We start from the raw sequence: 26203 nt of genomic DNA, 5'->3' as shown, positions 1-26203 counted from the left end.
TTGGTCTCTTCTAAAGGGCGACTGAGGGAACCGATGATCCCTCCGGGGCTTTCGCCTGAGTCATTCAGCGCCGCTGTTTGAGAGTTACTGGCAGGCGCCAGCCACCCCCTCCTTCCCCTTCCGCCGTCCTGGGAAGCTCATGTTTATCACTTCCATGCATTCCTTCTCCTGTTCTGAAATTCTGGAGAGAAACAAGTAGGGCTGCGCGTGAGTGCGTGTGTGCGGGCACACGTGCGCACAGGGTGGGGAAGATGGAAGAACGGGTGATGCAGAGTTTCAAATTCCCTTCCATTTTAGGGGGTGGGCGTTGCATGCTGTTTCCAAGACAGACAGCCTATGAGAAACAGATTTCATTAGAGAGTCTGAAATGACAGGAATGGTTTAAATTTAGCACTGGGGAGGGAATGCTGCCTCTAGGTAATGCACATTTAAAATGATTCCAGATGTTTAATCTGATGCCAGCTGTGCAGCCTTCTGGATAAATCATTTCACATCCTATAGTTCCCGGCACTTAGTGCAGATGTACGGCTCAGCCACCAGGATCCCTGGGTGGACCAGCAGCCACTCCGGGGCGGCCGCCTCAGAAGGAGCTCCCGCTCCCGTCACGTTTCCAGCACCAGCACCTCTCCCACCAGCTTCGGTGGCGGGCTCAGCGTGAGGCCGACCAATAAATTCTGCCCACGGAGACTGAGTTTCCCTGGGCACACTGGCCATTCACTCCTATTTATTTTCCTTGGGACCCAGTGAATCATCTTTTGTACCGTCTCTTACGTTGTGTGACTCATTTCAGGCTATTTTCTGCTCAGCCTCGGCGGAGAGGCTCATTTCTGGAGAGGGCCCTTCCTCATCTGTTAAATGTCATGAATCACAACACTGCACTTCATAGAAACTCCACGCTCGCTTTACCGGAGATAGTGTAAACAACAAGAGCAGCCTAGCAAAGAAGTCTCCTTCATGTGGGTGAAGCCCAGGCCTTTCTTAGGCTTATTTTAAGACCATAATTTGCATATTGCTTTTCAGCAATGATAGTGTTGGCCTTTGTAATTTTGTTGCCTTTGCTTTTATCAGGAAGCATGTATGTATCAAATGCACTGTTGCAATTGACATCTGCTGTGTTTTCAGGACCGAAGTGGTTGGTGGTCATTCCCACTTCTTAATGGCCTCCTTACGCGTCCCGTCTTCCGTATTCTTTTTCTCCTTGTACATTTTGGAGCCAAAAAAAAAAAAAAAAAAAAAAATTAAATTTCTCCTTCCATGCCCTTTCTGATGACAAAATGGTTTTTCCAGAGGAAGCATTACTATTTTAATCAGAAAAATAAGAGTCTGTCCAGTATACCTATAATTGATGAACTTTATGTTCTATGGAGATTCGAGAACCTTCTGGAGTGTCTCTTGATATTACAGAAGCTAATAAAAACCACTGCTTCCACCGAACCGCCAGGGAGAAGGTGCAGAACGTCTGGTATCTGGTTCCGGTGCTTGGGGCAGGTTTGGCCGCCTTCGCTCAGCTGAGATTCCTGATAGCTGGCTGTGGCCCGGGAGGCAAATATTGCATTTTCTCCACAGAACAAAGGAGATATTTTCCCTATTGTTTTATTTAATTGTTTTCATTTTTTAGGGCAAATTTTCAGTTTATACAAGGGTAAGACTCAGCTTTTCCAGGATTAGGAAACAGATTGTAAAATATTTTGCTAGGTCAGGACACAAAATACTTCACCCTGAGAAGAGCTCAGGGTCTTGCTTGAGGCGCAAATGCCTCGAAAGTTTAGGTTCTAAAGAAAACGTGCCAGGAAACGGTTGCATCCATGCCAGACAGTTACCTAGTGAGCAAAGAGGCCTTGTGTAATCTGCGTGAGGTCGTGATGAATGGAGAGCGCACTGCTGACACCGTGTCCCTACCGACCCAGCCCCCCCCCAGCTGCGACGCGTGCAGCCGCTCCCACAGCTGCAGCCCAGAGAGCGCAAGGCACGGCATGCTTTTGCTATGTGTTTTAAATTAGCTTAGTCAAGCTATAAATATTTTTGGTAATTTCTAAAAAAACGAAATGTTTCTGTCTAAGCCAGAAGACTGGGTTGTGCAAGACAAATTAACTTCTTACGGAGGTGGGGTCTGGAAAACCAAAGGGAAGCTGTTTCTCACTGTGGCTGTTCCAGTGGGGTTGCAGGTAACGGGTCAAATCTGCTCTGAGGATTTCTCAGGCATGAAATTCAAATTCCTGCCCGCCCCTGGACTCTGCTAACACCCATCACATGCCAACACCGGCCCCAGGTCTGCGTCCCCATCTCTTGACGCACACCTCCTCATGAACGGCCTCTACATGGACTGGTCCTCCCTGACTTTCCTAAGAGTAATTTCTGTCTTCCTTTCTGCCAGGGATTCTCCGTTTCCCCCGTCAATACCAACAGAAATCCTCTTATTCCAAGAACTTTGTCTGAAGAAATTTAAACCGTTTTTAATCACTTCTGATCACGTCTTCTGATTCTGTAAGCAACACGGATTATATACATAGCGGACCCTGCATTCACTGGAGCTTCTGGTGGTCCTTGGATTGGGAAAATGATCCAAGGAGCACACTGTATTAGAATGATGACAATGTTTGCGAGGTGGAAAGCAGATGACGTATACACAGATTTTTCTTCTCCTTCTCTTTCCATCTCCTCCTCCTATTGCTTCATAGCTTGAAGGAGACAAGGAAATGCTAGGTAAAGCTGGAGTTCTTCAGACAGACAAACCTGGGCTGGAAATTCTGGGCTGAATTGGGTGATGCTGAGATTTTTTAGACTTTGGAACTAGTCTAGATATCTTAACTGGAACTCTGGTCAACCAGACTGCTGTGGGGGCTATCCAGAAAGTAATGCTGGCACTAGGGTGTGTTGGAGGGATACAGAAAGCAAAGACTTAAAAGAAACTTATAAAATGCACCATACTCCAGATCATCAAATTTTATCATCACTTGGGTTGTGTCTTGTGTGATGAGGGTTACCATCCAGCAACAGTTTCACACAATATTCTTTTGGTCCTAATGACTGGAGGAGGCACGGAGTAGCAGGAATTGGATCACAGAGGTGGCGTTGGGTATGAAAGCCAGATATAAAAAGATGGGGACATGTAGACAGCTTGAGCTGATGGCTGGCAGGGAAGGGGAAAGCCTGGTCTAGAATGACATTCGGGCTTTGCCTTTGGGAGATGGGGTGGTGTTATCATTCCAGTGAATGAGGAATGTTGGTCTACTTGCAGCAACAGAACCTCACTTGGAGTACTGAAGACATTGCAGAGTTAACATGGCCAAACTACAGCTCTTTTTCCAATCCTCATCCCCAACCCTATTGCTTAACCATCTTTCTGTTGAAATCGATGGCATCCATCATCCACTCAGTTACTCAAAAGAAAAACCTCAGGGAAATTCTTGTGGTTTTTTTTTTTTTTTTTTTTTTGCTATTACCCCAACTGTTAATCTACTACCAAAATGTATCCCAAAGACATTCCTTTCTTGGTACTATTTGATTACACAAAATAGAAGGTTCACTCCATGAGTGTTTTAATGGCATAATCACAATTATTTTCACCTTTTAAAACAAAAATAGGAAACTAAAATTAAAGTGTGAGATTACGAGGCCTTGGGGCTCTCAGCACATCCTTGCTCAGTCACCAGTGACCTGTCCTATGTATGTGAGATCTCTCCTTGACAGGGAGAGAGAAGACACAATGATATGGTGTAACTTTGGGCTGGGTGTAATTTTTTCCCATCTATTATGATAGTGTTTAAGGGTTTATGTCTGTATTTTATGAGCTTCTAGAAGAGTCTCTCCTTCCCTCTTTTCCTCTCTCCACTCCTGTCTCCACTCGACCCAAATTCTTCGCTCTTGAGCCCGCAATAAGGAGACCCTCCATGTGCAAATCCTACGGTTCTTCTATTTGCCATAGGAAGATATCCATCCGGGGAAAGCTCTGCCAGAAAGACAAGCTTAACTAACTCTCCCATCTTAGGGGAGTTCAGCGTAGAGACAACACAAAGGGTCAGAGCCATATTTTTATCTTATTCCCTTCTTGACTATAGTAAAATTTTGTTAAGATTTTTTTTTTATTTCGAAGTATCTATAATTTAAAAAACTCTCTTGATAAGAATTCCACACATTTCATCTATTTAATTGTAATTTCAATTCTAATGAACATGAAGACTGTTTTCTGAGATGACCCCACCTCAGGTAAAGGAAGCCAAAATGATTTCTAGTCAGTTGTACTATTAGCTTTTCACCAAGTAGATTAGCAATCAAGAATTTTTAAATGATATGACTGTAAACTCCTTTTAAAGGATTCTTTATATATATATATATAGGCAAATATGTGAAGTGTTAAAAAAAATTAATACAGCTTTACAAAATTAACCTAGCTTCTGTGTAAATGCCCAGGATTCAACTCTTGCTCCTTATTCATTCCATTAATACAGTCTTTCTGAGTTCAAGATAATTTGAAGACACTTTTTCTGTATTTATTTAAGGCTAAACTTAATAACTATAATCTTTGATGTATACTTTTTGAGACAAATCAAAAATCTATTCATCACTTCATAGGCAGTTATCTCCTTGAGTCACTATTAATGTTTATACACAAAAAGATTCTGATTTTAGTTATAAAACTTATTCAGTCTCAAATTCTTTTTAGGACACAAAGAAACAGAGAAAGGTCTATGTGACAGAAGCACAAACTCGTCTAAACCCAGTCATTCACATCATTTACTACAGCTAGTAACAAAAACTGGTAAAGTTAAGATCCAGACCTATATCCAAAGGCCATCTGGACCAATCTTACCCTTGCATCTCAAGCAAAACACAACCAAATAGAATTAATCATATTTCTTTCCAAACCTCTCCAATTAATATATTGTTATTAAAATCAAGGCACAATAATAGAGAATCAGCAGTCCCTTCAGGATAGTTAAAAAATGTAGACTATGAAAATTTTGTACAGGAAAGTTGCAGGGCAAAAAAAGGATTAAGAATAAAGGACATATATCTTAATGTAATTGGCCTAAGTTCAACATAGATGGGGAGGAAATGGATTAATTATCCTAGAGAAGTCTTTTGCATATCTCTCCTGTTATTGATTTGGGAAACTTAGACTTAAGGCACCCTGTATATGGCATTACCATACCCAAAGGAATTAGATTAGAAGTAGGTCTGTGAAAAATTTGGGCAAACGGCACATGTAGGGTTTCATTTTGAGGGATCTTTTAAGAAAAATGTTTCCCATTTTTTCTGAGACCACTGAGGAAGCTACTATAAGTCAATCCTGTTTTTCATTTTGGATGGCATGATTTGTGGATGTAAAGTCTGGAACCACTGCAGCTATTTTGTCAACACGAGAGACACAGTGCTTGAGGATAAAGCTAATAACATGGAAGGCAGAACAGAGAATTGGGAAGAAACTGGTTCTCTGACAACATTATTAACCCCTGAAGACTACCTTGCTTCCGGACTTTTCATTCATGTGAGCCAGCGAGCAACGCCCACCCCCACACCTTTATTACTTTTAGGACAGACTTTGATTTTTGGTTATCTGTGGTATGATTCATAACTGATGACCCCTGAGTCATTAGCACATAAATAGTATGTAAGACCAGGGAGAAAATGTAGAAAGGAAAGATTGAATTCTGGGTCATTCTAACCTTAGAGGTTGGGTCAAAGAAGGGAACATAAAAAAGAAGGAAGAAACTGGCAGAAGGTAGAAAGAAGATGAGGAAAGGATGGTGTCACTGAGAAAAGAAAAAGAAAGAAAAGTGCTTGACAGATGAGGGAGTGGTCACTTCTTTGAGAGTTCCTGGGAGTCTGGGTAACATGAAGGCAGATACGTGACCCTTGGAAAAGGCATCGCACAGCTTGTCAGCGACCGCAGCACAATGAGTCAGTGGAGGGTACAGCGGCGCCCCCCGGAGGGAGAGGGGGTGAGGGAGTGAAGACTATGAATGGATTCATGTTTCACAAGGTTTTGCTGTGAAGAGGAACAGAGCAGCGAGTCAGAAACAGAGGGTGCTGTGGGATTAGATAGTTCATCTTAGCTGCTATTGTCATTTGTTTTTTGAGAATATTAAACACGAGCTTGTCCACGTGACGATGGAAGCACCCAGAGGAGAAGAATAAAAGAGGCTGCAGGAAAGAAGACAGAACAGCAGAAGCTATTCGTTGTCAAGGGGAAAGGCTGGGTGCCAGGAGCAAGGGGAGGTCCCTCAGAGGGGCAGCGGCACTTCTTTCCGTGTCAAAGGGCGGGGGGTGCACAGGACCTGAGGGTGGATTTGTGATCCAAACATGGGAGAAGCCCCTGTTGGATTTTCTGCGCCGAGTATGAGTGAGCATTGTACGTCAGGACATAAGGAAACAATGTTGCCTAACATGTGGTCATTACCTCTCAGTAGGCAGAAATGTTCTTTGCTAGGCTCTTGGAAAATGACCTTTTTCATTCCTGAGGTTGCAAAACTCTGTATAGTGAATTTCTTATGTATCAAATTAAAGGGCTGCTTTGTAATTGTCTTCAGAGTTTGCGGTGCATTAAGTGGGATCGGAGGGGATGGTGCAGGGAGGCCTTTCTTTTACTCTCAGTTTAAGGTGTAGGCAACTAGATTCAGATTCCCTTAAGTTGGTTTTTGTGAAAAGGAAATTTAAAACTTTCCACTTAAAATATTTACAAGCCAATGACGTATATATTATTTCCTCTCCAACATGGAGTACTTATTTGCCGCAGTCAAGTTAGCTCACATCTGTGCTCTTTGTTGACCCAGCCCTAGCCTTTTCTTTTTTCTTTAAATTTCCTCTAATTCTCTGGTATTGTGAAAATTTGGAAATATAATTTATAACACTTGTCCAAAACTACAAATAAAATGCATACTCTTAAGAGCCTAGATGAAGAAGAAAGTATATTCCATTTCTCTGGACAGTTTTATAATAAGATCAAGTTGAGAAAGTGTTTGATGTTTCAAGATGATTAGCTGTGACTTCTAGTTATAAGTTAGTGAGAGGTTCTTATTACATCTTAATTATTTAAGTTTCAGCTGACAAAATAATTTAAGCTAATTAGACTATTATAAAGACCATGTGGAGGAGGAAAGAGTGTGGGTAATTGTTTTGTGAACACTCTGCTGGGCCTGTCCTATTTTAGGCAGTGTAAAATGACTTTTTTTGCATAAAGCCACTTGACTTGAAATCCAGCATCTTGTGTGCGGAGCCCCTCAAGCTGTGTATCTCAGAAAAGCCAGCGTACCCATCACATTCACCTGCAGACTTCAACTTCTGATGACACGTTGTTGAGAACAAGCATGAGTTTCATTCAGGCCGGGTCAAATCCTGGTCAATCTCACTACCTATGAATCAAAGATCTTTGGGGGCAGAGTTGAAAATATAAGCCTTATTACTGAAGATTACATATGGCCCAGGAGAGAGTAAACCCACACAGTTCACGAAACAGGCATCAGCCCGTTTTAGGCTTGGTGAAAGGGCCGCAGTTCAAACCACCATACAGCTATTTGGTTAGATTTCAATCACGGTCTCTCTAGCTCTCAATGTATAGCTATTTGAATTGGAAACTATAGAAAGGAGTTATACATAGGAGTTTTAATTAGATATACAAGTGCATACGTATGTTTGTGTGTGTGTGTACTGGGAGTTCCTTTGATGAAGGGACTTTAGTGAATGGTAGAGGGCATGACAGGTGGGCTGCAATCCCTGTGGTTGCAGTTTTAAAGTGGATTCTGTGTGGTTGTCTTATTGCACAGAAGGGATCAGCAGCTGCAGGTCATGAGCATAAAGGTGTTTCTCAAACAAGTGGAGTACACAGAGTCATCCTTCTTCCTGAAATGTCAGCTGGAGATTTGGGGGGATGGAACTGTTGTCGGGGTGATCAGTAAAAAAATTCGATGGGCTGTTTGCAGCCAGAATAAAGTTCTGAATCAGTAGTTAGCCGATCAGGCTACTCGTAAGTAGCATCCCTATTGTTTTTAATTTTTCTTAATTGGGGCAAGTTATCTCTGTCTCCTGCTCAGCTCTGAAGCGAAGGATAGAAAGGTGGAAAGCAGCAGAAGAAAATAAAGTCTCAATCCTTCACCTTGGCTTTGTGCCTCGTCTCTTGAACCCTCTTCTTTTTCCCAGTGAGAGAAAGCCGCACGCTCTCCCTGGGAGTCTGAAGTCTCTCACCGGCTTTGTCAATAGCGCAGCTCCAGCCCGGAGTCAGGTGGTTATCTGTACAGAACTGTTTGCTTCTCATCCCCTCACCCAGACCGACCTGCACGGACATGCGGGCCGGGCTGAACGCAAAGCGAACACAGGCCTGTCGGAAAAGAGGGGCCCCGGGCTCTGAAGAGAGCAGGACGGCTGGCTTGCGTTACCCCACGATGCCTGGAGCGCTGTCCTACTAAGAACTTTAGGAAGAAAACCAAACAAATGCTCTTCCCTTCCAAGAGAAGCAAACAAGCTTCTATTTTCTCTTGGACATGTCCAAAAATCAGAATTTTTAGGCAGAAGATAATGGAAGACTTAATGTTTTTCTTCTTTTGAAAATATTTAGACATATTAAACTAAAGGAGTGAAATTTTGGATCATTATTCCATTTTCTTTTGTTCACAGTTTTTCTCAAATTGAAAGAAAAGCATAAACTACAAGCACAACTGATTGGGAATAAAATCCAAGGTTTGCCCGTGAATTTTGCACTGCCCTGTGGTTCTGCTTTCTTCCTCTGTCGTATGTAAGACAGGCTGCCCCAAGCCCAGAGTGACTTTCAAGTGCTGTGTTCCTAAGGTGGGGTTTTCAAAGCGAGTTCCACAGAATTGGTATCACTAAATGTCCCCTCTGGGGGCTTCCAGATCTCCCCGTTCACATCAGCCTCGGCCGTGGGATCTGCTTCAGCCAAAGAAGTGGCACATGAGGGCCACGCGCCATCTCCAGCAAAAGCCTCAAGCCCTTCACAAGGTTCCACCGTCTTCCTTTTATCTCCTCCGTGAGACCAGCAGTGGCCCACATGGGAGCTGCCCTTTCAGCCTTGATCCAAGAGTGAAGAGGATGTTGAGAAGAGCTACAGCCACCTAGCAGCTGTCACGGAAAGTGGACAAGAAACAAAGCGCCGCTGGCTAAGCCACTGAGATTTTGTTCCCGCAGCACCCTAGCCCGGCCGTCCGGACGCGTTCCCAGCACAGAAAGGAATTCCTTGTGTCAAGGGAATTTTGAAAACGCTGCATGTGCTATCCCACTCAAAATAATACATACTGGCATTTTAAAGGATGTTAGAAAAAATCCTTCAGGAAAGAAACCAGTTTACCACTGTGATCTAGCATTTTCCCAATTACCTTGATTAAAGAATTATTTTTTATATAATACTTCATAACTTTTCTCCAAACACACTTTTTAAAAGAACTGCCCTGATGAATTTTTTCTGTTACCTGAAAGAACAAATGATTCGAGAAGCCGGCCGTTCTTGTGAACTTTTGCCAACTCTTCTTTACTAGCTTCATTCCTCTGTTCGTTCGTTTATTTAACAATGAAAAAATACATCAGGTCTTATGTTGTTAGTGTTGGAGACACCAACATGTCCAACTTCTACCTTGCAGATGTGCAAGAAACATCAGTCATCAACTTGGATAACTCCTTTTAATTTCTGACCGTATGTCTGAGCCTTGACGTACTTGGTTTCGAGAGTATGAGGACTACTGGTCACCTCTCAGGTGTCTGCCGCCCAGTTCCACACCGTGGCTTCAGGACTGGGGAGCAGACGTTGTCGTACTAGTTTCATGGCCAAGCCCAGATGGTGAGAACCTTTGCAGGGCTTCCTATGAGCCTGTGTTCTTGGCCACCTCATCCAGCCGTTCCCTTCATGGCCTTAATGGTGCTGCCAAGAAGCAGGGTTCAGTTCTTTGCTCTGGGACTACAGGAGGCAGAATTCTATGATGGCCTCCAGGATTCCTGGTCCCGGGGGTACACATACCACTTCTGAGTTATTCAGAAGACAATAATCTAGGTATTGGTGTGAAAGGATTTTGCAGATATAGCTCAAGTCCCAACTCAGCTGACCTTAAATTAGGGAGAATATTCAGGTGGGCCTGACATAATGACGTAAGTCCATAAGAGCAGGGTGTTTTTCTGCTCATTGTAGAAGAGGATATCCAAGATTCAAAGCGTGAGAAGAATTCAACACACCAGCTCAGGCCTGAGAATAAAATGGAGAGTAGCCCTGACTGCCAGCCAGCGGGAAACATGGGCCCCCGCCTGAAGACCACAAGAAACGGAGTTCTGCCAAACTGAATGCCCTTGGAAGGGATTTCTCCCAGAGGCTCCAGACAAGAGCCCGCCTCGCTGACACCTCGATTTCAGCCCGTGACATTCTGAGCGCACACTGCCCTGGACCTGCACATCCATGAGCCGTAGGACCGCGGAGCCCGCGGCACCCGTGGAGCTGTGAGCTCATGAGTGGTGTTCGAAGCTGCTGGGTTGGTGGTAATTTATCACACCCCAATAGAAAACGGATAGCGGCACCAAAGGCCTTGCTCAGGCTCCTCTTCTTCCCGCGGGGGTCTCTGTTCCCAGTTCAGAAGGAAAGTCAGAAAGCCAGAAGGAAGCCTGTGCAGTCCTTCTTTCTTCAAAACACTGTCTTTATAACCTCTTTCTTTCATTGCTTTCAAACCCTGCACGTTTTCTTAAAGTTCAGACACTCAGAAAGTGAAATCCGGAGCCCGCAGGCTGCTGCAGCCCTCCCGCCTCTGTCCTTCGGAGCCACGACCGGCTACCCCGAGACGAGATCGGAGCCTACTGCCTGGCTGAAAGCGGGGAGAGGAAAGAGACTAACCCAGGGAGGGGGCAGCACCCACCAACTGGGATCTTTGCATATTGCCCCATCCCCACAGCTTCGTCCCCCAGCCGTGGGAATTGAGACGCGGCAGAGGAGAGGCTCCTGGCAGGGACATCAGCGGCAGCATCCCACCAAATCCCTGTCCACGACAGCCCTGCCCGGCCCTGGCCGCGCTCCCTAAGCCGGGCAGCACGGCACCGGATCCGCCTGCGGGAAACAGAAAGGAGACTGTTGCCCAGGCCCTGGCCGGTGGGCACGGCAGCCCCAGGGAGCACCGGCCCGAGGGCGGCCGCCTGTGCCAGTGAAGCGTGTCTAGATGGTGGAAATCCCAGAGACTCTCTGGCAAAGGGAGAAACCATCTGGTGACACCGCCTGGTATCAGGCGCTGGACAATGTGGACCAAGTCCTGAGCTGTCATTGCATAAACACACGTTTCCCTGGGGTCCAAAGAGGGGGAGACTGCAGGCCCTGGGACGTGGGCTGTGAAGTACAGAGCTTCCGAGAATCACAGGGGAAGCAGCCTTCTTTCCTTCCTGGGGGCAGCCTCTAGGGAGGAGGGGCAAAGAGAACGAGCAATTTCCATGTATTCAGTGGCTGCTTTCTGCCAGGCAGTGTGTCCCATTTTCCATGAATCATATAGTTTAGCCCTTACAACAAATCTGCAAGGTTGGTAAAACCCCCATTTTAAAGATGAGAAAGTTAAGCCACAAAGAGGTTAAAATCCACTGCCCAGCTCAGGGGATGGAGTCGTCAGGGCTCAGTCCAACAGACCAAAGGTCTTGTCTGTCACTTTCTAACCAGGTGGCCTGTGACATGGAGGGAGATTCCCTAAAACAAGACCATCTGTGGGATGAAGGCGAGAAGGAAAACCACACGGCTCGGACACAGCGTGAGTGGGCATCCGGGTGAATCTGTTTAAACTAGCTGATAAAGAACCCAAAGTGGAAGGGGAACTGTGATTACTCTGACCTTGGGGGCTGCACCTAGACACAGTCCCCTGGGACCTCCAGATGGGATCGTGTTTGTGCTCAGTATGACCGCTCGAGGGGCTTCGAGCCCAGCTCACCGCAGTTTCAGGTCTCTTGAACAGCTCAGGGTGGAGACGACTCCCTTCCATCGGCTCAGCTGCATCTGATTCCAATGGCTTCTATAGTGTTTACCTCGTTGTGTTGAAGTGTGTTGTCACCAAACACCCCCCCTGACTACCACTGGTATTTATTTTAGTTTCCTCAAGACCAAAGCAAATCCAGCACATAGTGGGTCTTCAGTATTTGAGAGAAAAAAACAGAAGTCTTTGCATAGTCCTGGCCACAGAGACGTAATGATTTGGTTCTAGAATACGTTCTTACAAATTAGCCAAGATCTAGTCAGCTCCAAAATTAGGAGCATCTCTGACCCACCCCTCTGGTGCTTGAACTGAAGGATAAATGCTGATGTTGTGTAGGGACAGGAGGTCCTGGTCAAGGTGGAGAAGGTCAAGGCTATGGTTTTCAGAGCAGGGTCTGAGGCAATAGCTGGGCCCCAGTGGCTTGTGGGGCTGAACTGCAGATAAGTAAGGCTCATTTCAAGGGGCCTCCACCAGTAAAGACAGCAGAAAAATCTCAACTGCTGCCGTTCTCCTCAGTGTCCACAGGAGCCCCTGCTGAAACCATTACCCAAGAAAGTGACTGCCCTTAAACCTCTGTTCCACTAGCTGGCACTGCTTCCCTTCCCCATCTGGTTCTTTCTACCACTTCCTGCTGGAGCCTTCCTCCTGCCTCCACCAGACCCAGTGGGGGCTGTTCCTGTAGAATTGCACTGAGCGATCTCACTGGGGGGGCTTAGCCCTATAATTCTCACATCCGGAGATTCTCATGGACTCCTGCTTCCCCGCTGGACACTTCTCAGCCAAGCCCTACCCTGTAGATACCGTGCTCCTTGCAGGAGCTGAGCCCACCATCCCCCCCCCCCCCCCCACGGCCACAGCCAGATTTATTGGGCCCGGCTTGCTGCACACTGGGAGGAGCCCCCCCCTGTGGCTCAGCAGGATAGGAACTGAAAGACGGGAAACTGAGGCAAGGGAGAGGGCTGGGGTTCTGGTAACGCTGTTTGAAACGCGTGATGTGTTTTCTCAGAAGCAGTGATGATTAGGTTTTAGAATGTTGCTGGTGGAACACTGTCTCGGCTCTGTGATGAGTGCCCCTGGCTGTGGTGGGGTGGTCTAACCTATCTCTACAGGAAAATACATTCTGAGTTTCCAAGGATGTCTTAGAGATGAACTCTGATTCCACAACTGGTTGGGAACTGCCTGTTTCTCAAATTTATCCCAAGGAGCTTATGATTTTTCTGTGTCCTGATTCAGAGGTAGTTCTGGTTTCATGATCAGTATAAATCACAGTCAGATCTCAGGCTCTTGGAAGTGAGTATGCTGAGAAGAGAAAAAGTTTTCCTGAAAACATCTTCCCAGAAAGCAACACAGAAGCTGGACTCCTCATTTTGAACAAAACTCAGAACATTCTGCCCTTGGATTTGATTCCTGTTTAGAATATTCCAGGGAAAGGAAGGAAGCGAGTCAAGGGGTGCTTGCCTGTGGCGGCTGGGCACCCAGATCCCAGGTTCCAGGGAAGTTACTTCCTCCTCAGACCTCTGCCCTTTCTCTTTACATTCTTTTCAGGATATTATTAGAAGACATGTCTACTGTGATCTTAGGGACAAAGATTTTGAAAATATCTACTTATTGAAACTCTGGTCTTTAATTCTTCCTGGTTGGATCTAAGTTACACATTCTTTTCTGAATGAAAGAGATACGATCAACAGTTTCTTAAAGTGACTCCATCAACCCTAGCAAACCTGGCTGAAGAGGACAGGTGACCGGGTGAGTTCTGAGGCATGGTAAGACCCAGCTCATCTTTTCTTACAACTTGCTCCCCACTCTTGTCCATATCACCCCCTTGAAATGTTATTAAATGAGCGGCAAACAAAATCACTGTCGTCCTTCTCTGGGTCGTCGGTTTCCTCCGGTTTGCCGACGTCGCAAGCAGCCCGAGCAATCCCACCGCTGCTTGCGGCATCCTGAAGGCCACCGCTGCGCGCCTGGCACTCCGAGCTTCACAAGGACGGGGTTTCGGAAGCGAGAGGAGCGGGAGCAGGACCGCACCGTGGTCTTATTAGCAAGGCAGCCCTGTTTCTCTTGCATCTCTGAAATCAAAGGTGAGCTCTTTCATCACCCAAGAAAATTCACAGGCAGAGAACACCCTTCCGTCTTATTTCACATGGCTCCTACCTGTCTTAGAATACTAAACCTACAACACAGCGGAAATAAAAACCAAACGCAAAAGTCAAGAAACCCTGAGAGGCTATCTGGACTCTCTGAAAGTTCTGCCCCCCACACACCCTCCCACTGGCGGGGCTGTGGGGGGAGAACCGTCCAGCGAAACTCAGAAGTTGAAGCTCAAGGCTTCTACTTAGTGGCAGGCTTGCCTTTGACATTTTTGTTTCCCTTGAGACCTTTCACAGCATCTCTCGCTGCAAAAGCAGCTCTGCATAAGAACCAGTAATTACCACAATGGATATTTAATATTTATTACGTTAAGCTCTTAGTAACTTGTAATAGTCATTAATCATGTAAACGTATTAAAAATCCTAACAAATTCGTGAGGAACCATTTCCTAGGGTGATTTGTAAAACCACGGAGACTATCAGAATCTCAACAAATCATCTTTGAAGTGAATTTAGAAATGAATGAAAATCAAAACAAATTTGGTGTCTGTGACTTATGTGAAATGTTAATGCAAGTTCTTTGATGCTATTTGTTAAGTCATGGGAAAAAACAATTTTAGGTTTTTATTACTAACAAAAACGTAACTTTATTTGCTTTTAAAGCAAATCTTCATGATTCTGGAAGGACTGCGAAGCTTCAGGGAATCTATGGCCTGTAATGCTGAAGTTACAAGAGCATTGTTGGTCGGCATGAATTTTGATTTGTCTGTTACTGTCCACTTACACAGTAGGACAGTGATGAATTAAGAAGAGGTAGGGTAATTGCAAGCCCAAACACGAGAATTGTCAGATCATACATTAGGAAATTTGAATTCACACTTTTTCTAAATTGGACGCTTTGACAATGAAAGAAAACCCTTGCTGTTCTCTTTTTTACTTTTGAACGATGACCCCTATTCTTTTGCGCCCCACTCCAGGATGTTCAACTGCAGGAATGTTCTTATTGAGAGAAAAGTTCCTTCACATTTTGAATTTCTGGGTTTAAATCAAATATTAGCTCTCCAGCTAGTCCATGGCTGATGGTCCTGGGTCCTTAGCTCATTCTTCTGCCCACTATCTAGGAGAGGAACATAGATTCTGTTTCCTGAGTAACTATGTTTTCTTTGGATACCGACTATCTAAATATTAGCCTCACTTGACCCAGAGGTTGGTTGGTTGGTTAGTTTTTTATCAGATTTATTTTTTTTAGTTCTGATTATAAAAATTATGTTAAAAATATGGAAATTTTGGAGAAGTTTAATAAAAATTTTTAGAAACAAGCAGAAATATCAACATTTAGAGAGAACTGCTGCTAACATTTTGTGTGTCCTGTATGTTGTTTTTCTTTTAACTATTACCACAGTAATACCTGTAGGGTTGCCAGATAAAATAGAAGGTGTCCAGTTAAACAAAAAATGATATGTTCTTTGATATAAGTATGTCCTATGCAATCTTTGGGACATATTTACACTAAAAAAGAAAATCACTCATTGTTTATCTGAAATTCAAATTTAACCAGAAAGCCTCTATTTTTTTTTTAAGATTTTATTTATTTATTTGACAGAGAGAGAGACAGCCAGCGAGAGAGGGAACACAGGCAGGGGGAGTGGGAGAGGAAGAAGCAGGCTCCCATCGGAGGAGCCGGATGTGGGGCTCGATCCCAGGACCCTAGGATCACACCCTGAGCCAAAGGCAGACGCTTAACGACTGAGCCACCCAGGCGCCACGGAAAATCTCTGTTTTTATTTGCTAAATCTGGTGACCCTACATGCATGCTCACTACATAAATGCAAAAAGAATGAAACATAAATCACTAGGATTTGCACATTCTCATCGCCCTTGATTCTTTCCCTGATCTCTTAATATCATTGGAACTAATTTGGGTGTTTCCAATTTAACCCATCTAATTGTAAGTTAAAATGGTTGAAGAACGAAGTATTGTCAATAAATAATGTCATCATCCTTAACCTCCTTTGGTTTTTCCTTCTTTTTCTGGAGTCCTTTTTTTGAAGAAAATGAATATGGATGAAGCCCAGAGTAAAGTAAGCCAGAAATATCACCAGAAGTACAGATTTTCAGGCTAAGAATCTGGTAAAGTATTGATAAGGAGACCCAGTGATAGAGAACATTGCTCTCATCTTTGGCAGCTGGGAGAATGGTAAGAGAAGCCCTTGCTTGATGAGGGGCACGTGCGTGGGGGTGTGTCACCTCCATCCTTCCATCTGCCTGAAATGTAATTGAGAGCAGAAAACGAAAAGCACACTGTAGCTCAAACAGTTAAGCAAATTTCCCTCACTTCCTTTATTTTGGTTGCTCTAAGCAGATTATCCACCCACTCTGCTAAGGGAAAATGGGAGGGTGAGCGTTGACATTCCAAGGGATTTTTATGCTGTCTCGGATACCAGCACACTCCTGAGTGGTGGGCTGACTGACTGTGGGTGTGGAGTGGGTGTGTGGTACGTGTGTGCGAGCACACGTGAAGGAGGGGGCAGGGAACCCCTTACACGGCAAAGATGCTCCTTAGACAGCAAGATCTAATGTGGAGGGAGCACATCTCCGCGCTTCCTCTACAGCGCCTATGTTAAGATACCAACACCAATCTAATCACTATTATAATGCAGAGCGCAGTTGTTTTTGAGGAAGGAGTAGTGGCCAAGTAGGTTTCTATAATTTGTAAAGTAAAGAAATTTCTAGGTAAGTTCTCAAAGCTTCTCTTCCTCTGCCTCTGCCCCAGGGGTGCGTCCAGGGCAAGCTCGTGCTGCTGGGAGGAAGTTCTCTCTCCCATAAGCAGAGGGACTAAGGGGTGTGCCCACATGGGAGTGGCGCTCTTTGGCCCTTTGACTCCCGTGGACTCTTCACTCCTATTTGAAGTGCCAGCTGTGTTCTGGGCTTTGGGAACACTCCTCACTGATCTCTCCTCTGGCCTGTAGCCTAATAAAAGGAGCCTTCTCCTGTTTGCTGTGGCTGCTCTGAAGAATAACCAGATAGTTGTAAATCTTCCTTTAAAATGTCTTTGGCAGAAGACAGGGCCTATGATTAAACAATTGAACTTTTTTTTTTTTTTCCCATCTGCTGGAAAACCTCAAGGTTATGCCTAATTAAAGAAAAGCTTCTCCTGTCTGGGCAGGGATTTGAAAGATTCCTTCTGGGTAAATCTACTCAACTCTTCACACTTGGCCAGAATCAGGAGTGTGCCGGGCATGGAGCAAGTCATTGGAGAGAAAACACTGAAAGTCTCAGTATTGCCCTCAAGGAGCTCATCTGGTAGAGAAAACAGAGAAAAAACAATTACAGTATGAGAAGTGTAATGGAAAATGTAGGCTATGGAGATGGAAAGCCAGGGGTGTGTGTGCGTGTGTGTGTGTGTGCACGCATATGTGTGTGTGTTAAGAGTGGTGCAAGGCAGAGATTGTTAAAGGCTTGTTGGAAGAAGTGGTATGTACGTATGTATGTATGTATTTATTTATTTATTAAGATTTATTTGAGAGAGAGAGAGAGTGCGCATGCATACGCGCACTTGGGTCGGAGGAGGGACAGAGAGAGAGGGAGAATCTCGAGCAGACTCCCCGCTGAGTGTGGACTGTGATGTGGGGCTTGATCTCACAACCCTGAGATCATGACCTGAACTGAAATCAAGAGTCGGACAGCTATCCAACAAAACCACCCAGGCGCCCCAAGAAGTGGTATTTAAACTGAGCCCTGAAAAACTGTACACAGTAAGCTAAATAGGAAACCTATTCCAGAAACGGCATTAACAATACACAGAGATGGGAAGGTGGCTACACACTCAGGCAAGTGCAGGTCAGCATGTCTGGATTCTGGAGCAGAAAGAGAGCTATGTGAACAGGATTCTGGGGACGAGGTGGGGCCGCTCGTGAAAGGCCTAGTGAGGTCTGCTAAAGGCTTGGGTCTGTACTGAGAACCATGACAATGAAAAATTTTAGAAGACTATTATCTTTAGAAAGATGTTGTTTGCCATAGCATGGGTAAGTGACTAGTGGAGACTAGCTAGATTTATAGGTTTGGGGATCATCAGTATTTAAATGCCATAGTGACTTTAGGACCTCCCTGTGGTGTTCAGGAATTTCTGTAACAGGTAGCAATGCATTTCAGTACGTCACAGGAATATTATTTCATGCAGTGCTCCATAGATAATTATAGACATTTTTATAAAGTTTTTTATTTTTAATATTCATAGTTGTCACAAGTTTGAAAGATGAGAAAGGAACCATTCATCTCATTTTATAGAAGGGGAAACTGAGGCTCCGATTATGACTTGCCCGAGATCATACAGCTGGTAAAGTTGCACTGGTCTTCTGTCTTCAAATCCAAAACTCTTTCCTGCACACCAAGGGGCCTCTTATATTACAGTGAACAACATAACTAACCACATCCTCCTTTCTGTAGCAGGCAAATGTGGATCCCTTAAGAGTTCTAAAGAGCAAAGTTACAATACCCACACAGAAATTATACCACAGCACTCCTGGCATGCACAGCACCATCCTGGAAGTCCTCATTTTGTTGCTAAATGTATTCATTGTACATGCTTATTGTCTGGAACACAGTATAAAAAAAGCATGATCACATAAGTGACTCCAGTTTATGGGTCCTTGCTAATACATTTCCTTCAGCGTCATGAAAACTAGAGTCTCTGGGTTGGTACAATGTTGAGATAAAGCTATGCTGTCTTTAGCAGAACGCCTGTCCCACAACTCTGCTGGTATAGTTGTGCCCACTCGAATGGACTGTACAGGAGAAATATGGGAAAAGCAAATGAGTGAGCTCCTTATCTCATTTCCTAGGTGGAGAAACTATGATTGCTCGTACCAGTTCTGAGTCTTTAACTCTGCCCTCTTCACCATGAATGAGGAGACATTTTACAAAAACTCTCGAGTGATTCTCTTCGAGGTCTGCCTCCTACTCTGGCTCTGAACTCAGTTGCTCTGACATCCTGGAGCCCCACCTCTCTCTCCATGCCTGGCTGCCGGCGGGTGGTGTACTGGGTTGGGTGCTCTGCTAGACCAGCCTTTCAGATCACTCTTGGCCTGAACTCTCTGGCCACAGGCAAGTCATGCCCCACCCTTCCACCCTTCTCAGATTTCTGTATCCCTGCCAGGTCGAGCGACCGTGGCTTCCACGATAAAAAGGTAAAGACAATCATATGAACTCAGGACAGGAGTGGACTTCAGGTTCTGTGCAGAATTTTTGTTTTCCCAAGTGAAGGTATGTAGTCAGATTGTTCAATGATGCTCTTCATTCTCATCATAGCTTACTTACATATTTCCCTTTCACCGAACATTTTGGTTACTTAGAGTTTTCTGTGTATAGATAATAGTAAAAATATATGTGTCCATAAAGCCTTTTATTCTATTTAATTATTATGACTAAGTTACCTTAACTGGCATAAGTATCAGGAATCCTGTGAATTCTGACTCCTCTCTACTAAGACTCTTTCTAATACCAAATCCACTAATATCTCTATTTTCTGTTTCTCACTTTGTGTGTGTGTGACCATAATTCAATTCCTTATTCTTTTCCCTCGAACTGTTGTAATAGCCCCCTAGCAGTCTGTCTTAGGTCTCATACTCAAATGGTCCTCGATACACACCATCATACCAGGACATTTTGTCACAGAGATACCTAATTTGGAATTTTCACTCTGTCTTTTGAAAAAATCCATACTTAACAGAGGAAAGTGGTCTAGCTTCTAGAACCTGCTAATCATGCACTTTGCTTTACCCCATATTGAGTCAGATTACCTGAGAATTATTATATGACTTTAGCTCTCCAAATAAATGCTTCCGATAATCTATAGTTTAGTATTACGCCCTTGGCTTTTATGCGTGTCAGTGAAGAACAGCCATGTGAAAAAGAAGGAATCTGCACTGTTGATTAAACTAGTCCTGAAGAGCAACCCATCACATTCTTGATAGTCCTTTCTTCTGTGAAGATCTGACTCCAAGAGCCAAGGTGAGGCAGAGCAGGAGAGCCTGGGTATGGACACAAAGCACAATGTGCTTCAAGCCTCCTTGGGGCCTTCTAGCTGTGGTTGCTGAGAAACTGCTACTCACAAAGAGAAAACACAATAGTTTAAACTCTATGGGATGTAGCAAGAGCACATTTAAGAGGGAAGTCTAGGATGGTACAGGCCTATTTCAAGAAACAAGACAAATCCAAATAAACAATCTAGAAAAAAAAAAAAGCCCAAAGTTAGTAGGAAGGAGGAAATAATAAAAACCATAGAAATAAATGAAACAGAGACAAAAAAACATACCCTACAACCCAGCAATTGCACTACAGGGTAATTATCCCAAAGACACAAATGTAGTGAAAAGAAGGGGCACATGCACCCCAATGTTCATAGCAGCAATGTGCACAATAGCCAAACTGTGGAAGGAGCCAAGATGTCCTTTAAAAGATGAATGGATAAAGATGTGGGTCATATATACAATGGAATATTACTCAGCCATCAGAAAAGATGAATACCTACCATTTGCATCGACATGGACAGAACTGGTGGGGATTATGCTAAGTGAAATAAGTCTAGCAGAGAAAGACAATTATCATACGGTTTCACTCATATGTGGAACATAAGGAATAGCACCGAGGACCACAGGGGAAGGGAGGGAAAACTGAATGGGAAGAAATCAGAGAGGGAGACAAACCATGAGAGACTCTGGACTACAGGAAACAAACTAGGGGTTACATAAGGGAGGGGGGTAGGGGGATGGAGTAAGCAGGGGATAGGTATTAAGGAGGGCACGTGTTGTGATGAGCACTAGATGTTATATGCAAGTAATAAATCGTTGAACACTACATCAAAAACTAATGATGTACTATACGTTGGCTAACTGAACATACTAAAAATAAATAAACAAACAAACAATAGAAAAGATCAGTGCAACTCAGAGCTGGTTCTCTGAAAAGATAAAGGAAATTTAAAAACCTATAGCTATGGGCACCTGGGTGGCTCAGTTGCTTAAGCATCTGCCTTCGGCTCAGGTCATGGTCTCGGAATCCTGGGATGAAGTCCTGTGTCAGGTTCCCTGCTCAGCGGGGAGTCTGCTTCTCCCTCTGCCCCTTCCCCCTGCTTGTGCACTCTCTCTCTCTCAAGTAAATAAAATCTTTAAATAAACAAACAAAACCTATAGCTAGATATATCAAGAAAAAAAAGGACTCAAATCAATAAAATCAGAAATGAAAGAGAAGTTACAACTAACACCATAGAAATACAAAGGATTATAAGAGAATACTACAAAAAATTATGTGCCGACAAACTGGACAACATAGAAGATACGAGTAACTTCCTAGAAGCATATGATTTTCCAAGTCTGAATGGATAATAGATCATCGAAACAGACCAATTACTAGTGACAAAATTAAATCAGTAATCAAAAAATTCCCAACAAACAGAAGCCTAGGACCAGGTAGAGTCAGTGAATTCTACCAAACATTTAAAGAAGAGTTAATATCTATCTTCTCAAAATATTCCAAAAAAATGAAAGGAGGATGCTTCCAAATTCATTCTCTGAGGCCAGCATTACCCTGATACCAAAACCATACAAAGACACAACCAACCAAGAAAAAAAAATTGCAGACCAATATCCCTGATGAACATAGATGCAAAAATCCTCAACAAAATATTAGCAAACTGAATTTATTTTTATTTTTTTTTAAGATTCTGTTTATTTATTTGACAGAGAGAGAGATAGCTAGTGAGAAAGGGAACACAAGCAGAGGGAGTGGGAGAGGAAGAAGCAGGCTCCCAGCGGAGCAGGGAGCCCGACGTGGGGCTCGATCCCAGAGCTCTGGGATCACGCCCTGAGCCGAAGGCAGAGGCTTTATGACTGAGCCTCCCAGGCGCCACAAGCAAACTGAATTTAACAACATATTACATGGATCATTCACCAGGATATAGAGGGATTTATTCCACAGATGCAAGAATGTTTTAATATCTATGAATTAATGTGAGACACATTAACAGAATGAATAAAAATATATGATCATTTCAGTAGATGCAGAAAAGGTATTTAACAAAATTCAACATGAGTTGAATGATAAAAACTCTGAATAAAGTGGGTTTAGAAGGAACATAAACATAATAAAGGCCATAAATGACAAACCCACAGATAACATCATACTCAATAGGGAAAACCTGAAAGCTTTTTCTCCAAGATCAGGAACAAGGAAAGGATGTCCACTCTCACCACTTTTTTTTTTTTTTTTTTTTTTTTTTTACATAGTACTGGAAATCCTAGCTGCAACAATCAGACAGGAAAAAGAAATAAAACATATCTGAATTGGTAAGGAAGTAAAGCTGTCACTATTTACAGACAACATAATACTATATATAGAAAATCCTAAAGACTCCATCAAATAACTATTGGAATAAATGAACTCAGTAAAGTTGCAGGATACTAAATTAATATAAAAAAATCTGTTGTATTTCTATACAGTAATAATGAACTATTAGCGAAATTAAGAAAAATGTCATGTTTACAAATGCATCAAAAAGAATAAAATACCTAGGAATAAGTTTAACCAAGTTGGTGAAAGATCTACACTCTGAAAACTATAAGGCACTGATGAAAGAAATTGAAGACAACACAAATAAATGGAAAGATATACAATGCACATGGATTGGGAGAATTCATATTATTAAAATGTCCATACTACCCGAATCTACAGCTTCAGTGCAATCCCTGTCAAAATCCCAATGGCATTTTTTTTGCAGAACTAGAACAAATAATTCTAAACTTTGTCTGGAAACACAAAAGACCCTGAATAGCCAAAGCAATCTTGACAAAGAAGAGCAAACACAATCTGGGATCTCAAACTATACTGCAAAGCTATTGTAATCAAAGCAGTATGACAGTGGCACAAAAATACATCAATAGAACAAAATAGGGAGTCCAAAAATAGACCCACAGTTAGATGGCTAATTTGTATACAACAAAGGAGACAAGAATATACAATGGGGAAATGATGGTTTTTTTCAATGAATAGTGTTGGGAAAGCTGGACATGCAGAAGAATGAAACTGTACCATGTTCTTACACCAGACACACACATAAACTCAAAATGGGTTAAAGATCTTAATGTAAGACCTGAAACCATAACATTCTTGAAAGAAAACATAAGCAATAATCTCTTGGATGTTGGACTTAGCAGTTTTTCTGGATCTGTCTCCTCAGGCAAGGGAAACAAAAACAAAAATAAACGAGTCTGACTACATCAAACTGAAAAGCTTCTGCACAGTTAAGAAAACCATCAACAAAACAAAAAGTCAACCTACTGAATGGGAGAAGATATCTGTGAATGATCTAACATCCAAAATATATAAAGGACGCATACAACTCAAGACAAGAACAAACAAACAAACAAAAAACCCTACCAAAACAACAACAACAACAAAACCCCCAAACCAACCCAAACAAAAACAAAAACCAAAACAAAATAATCTGATTAAAAATGGGCAGAGGACCCAGATAAGCATTTTTCCAAAGATACTCAGATGGCCAAGAGACACACAAAAAGTTGTTCGGTATTACTAATCAGGGAAATGCAGATCAAAACCACAAGGAGATAACATTTCATACCAGTCAGAATGGCTGGTATCAAAAAGACAAAACAAATTTTGGCAAGGACGTGGAGAAAAGTGAATCTTGGCACACTATGGGTGGGAATTAAAATTGGAGCAGCCACTATTTAAAACAGTATGAAGATTCCTCAAAAAAATTAAAAATAGACATATCATATGGTCTAGTAATTCCATGTCTGGGTATTTACTCCCCCAAAACAAAAACACTACTTTGAAGAGATACATGTGCCCCTATGTTTAATGCAGCATTATTCACAACAGCCAAGATGCAGAAGCAACTTAAGTGTCCATCAATAGATGAATGGATGGAGAAGATGTGGTGTGCGCGCGCGCACACACACACACACACACACAATGGAGATATTACTCAGCCTTTGAAAAGGATGAAATCTTGCCTTTTACAACAACAAGGATGGACCTAGAGGACATTACGCTAAGTGAAATAAGTCAGACAAAGAAAGACCAATAACCATATGATTTCACTTATTTGTGGAATCTAAAGAACAACAAACAAAAAGCAAAACAGACTCATAAATACAGAGCATAAGCTGGCGGTTGCTTACGGGGAGGGGAGGATGGTGGGGGATGGGCGAAGTAGGTGAGACTAAGGGGAACAAACTTGCACTTACTAAATTAGAAGTCACAGGGATGAAAAGTACGGCATAGGGAATATAGTCAATAATACGTAAAAACGTTACATGGCGACAGACGGTGGCTACACTTACAGGGGTGACCATGTCATAATGTACATAATTGTCAAATCAACCGACATTACACAACAAAGTAATACAATGTTGTACGGCAACTATACTTCAATTACAAGTATTTTTTTATCATCAAAAAACTGCCTATCACATAGTTTGGTTCTCAACTTTTGCTGTCCATTTAGTATCTCCAGTAGAGCCCAGGGCCCGTCTGCACTGAAAAACATTCCCAGGCTCCCGCACCCAGCTGAAGAACGATCCACAGCGTGACTGGTGCTCTGTAACGGCTTTCAAGCGACTCTTGGCAAACCGTTTGCTTCATTCACAGCGCGGTGCAGCACGTCACACGTCTGTTTTTGTTTTATGCGCTTGCTGCGCTCAGGTTCAGAGGTCAATTAATCATTCAACTGCTGTAGTCTCCTTAGGTTTATCTGGTATCAGTATCTCCTACAGATTCATTATTCAGCACTTTTTAAAACTTGGTGTTGTTTGTGGTTTAACTGCATCTCCATTTTTCACTGTATACCACCTCCAAAATAATTTTGGAAATATGTAGGGCATAAGTAATTTTTTAAAAGTGAATAAAGCTACATTTATATAACATACACTTTTATTTCGATCGTGGAAAACAGGCACATAAAATGTTTGTGGTAATAAAGAATCTTAAAACGGGGGTAGCAACGCAGCAGCTTATCTGATTGCAACTCACTACAGAGGGATAGGCCTGAAAATGTGCAAATGTTTTAGAAGATTAGTCCCTAGGTAGTTAGCTGGGAATCTCAATACATTCCTTGGAAACAGGCATCATAAATAAAGACATGCCTTCTTGATCTGTCAGTGTATATCTCCACTTTTTCTTTGAATAGATAATCATGTTGAAAAAGAGTCATGGGGAAGCATGTTAAGGCATATTCTGGGATGACAACTGATTGTCAGCACATGTAGAGAAGCCATTATTAAAGTGGATGATGGATGAAAAGCAGCACTAGCCTACAGTTTAAAAAAATATTTTAGAAAAGTTGGGCCAGGGGCACCTGGGTGGCTCAGTCGGTTGTGCGTCTGACGCTTGGTTTCAGCTCAGGTCACGATCCCAGGGTCCTGGGATCGAGCCCTGCGTCGGGCTTCGAGCTCAGTGGGGAATCTGCTTGTCTCTCTCCCTCTGCTCCTCCTACCACTTGTGCTCTCTCTCTCTCAAATAAATAAATAACTCTTAAAAAAAATTATGCCAAACCCCAGGCAAGTACATTCAGTATTCATAGGGCCTCTGTGGTTGTTTGCTCTGTTTGCAAAAATGTAATGGCATTTGATAGAGGCCGTAAGATGTTTTTTAACACAGCAGCACAGCTGATAAGGGATCTTGTAATTAATATCTTTAAAAAAATTATTAATGGCTGAGTTTCAACTGTCACTACTTCCTATTAGCTAATGGTGTTGAAGTAATGCATGATCACCTGAAAAGCACTTTACACTATTCTTAAGATATTATACCGTTCTGAAAATCTCACATCAAAGACCTACTTCTGTGATATGTTGTATCATAGAATGGTAAAAATACAAGCTGTACAGAGTTCAGCTGATATAAAATCATAAAGCGAATTAACCATGTCCACTTATTATGACTGCTTAAAATAAAAAAGAACAACTAGGTGTTAAATGGGTATTTACCTCATGTTCAAGACTATTCAGGAACTCAGGATGTAAATATTCTTAGCACCAACACAGTGAAATTTCCAAATACGTATTCCGGTACAGTGCAGAGAGGCTCTGTGGTACACTAATATTCCTTTGCAACTAAGTAAGAGAGAAAATAGGGAAATGTAATTCTACCATAGCTAGTAGT

The sequence above is a fragment of the Ursus arctos genome, unplaced genomic scaffold (genome assembly GCF_023065955.2).
Source record: "Ursus arctos isolate Adak ecotype North America unplaced genomic scaffold, UrsArc2.0 scaffold_29, whole genome shotgun sequence".
In the NCBI taxonomy this organism is placed as follows: Eukaryota; Metazoa; Chordata; class Mammalia; order Carnivora; family Ursidae; genus Ursus; species Ursus arctos.
Note: the sequence above shows the minus strand (reverse complement) of the source record.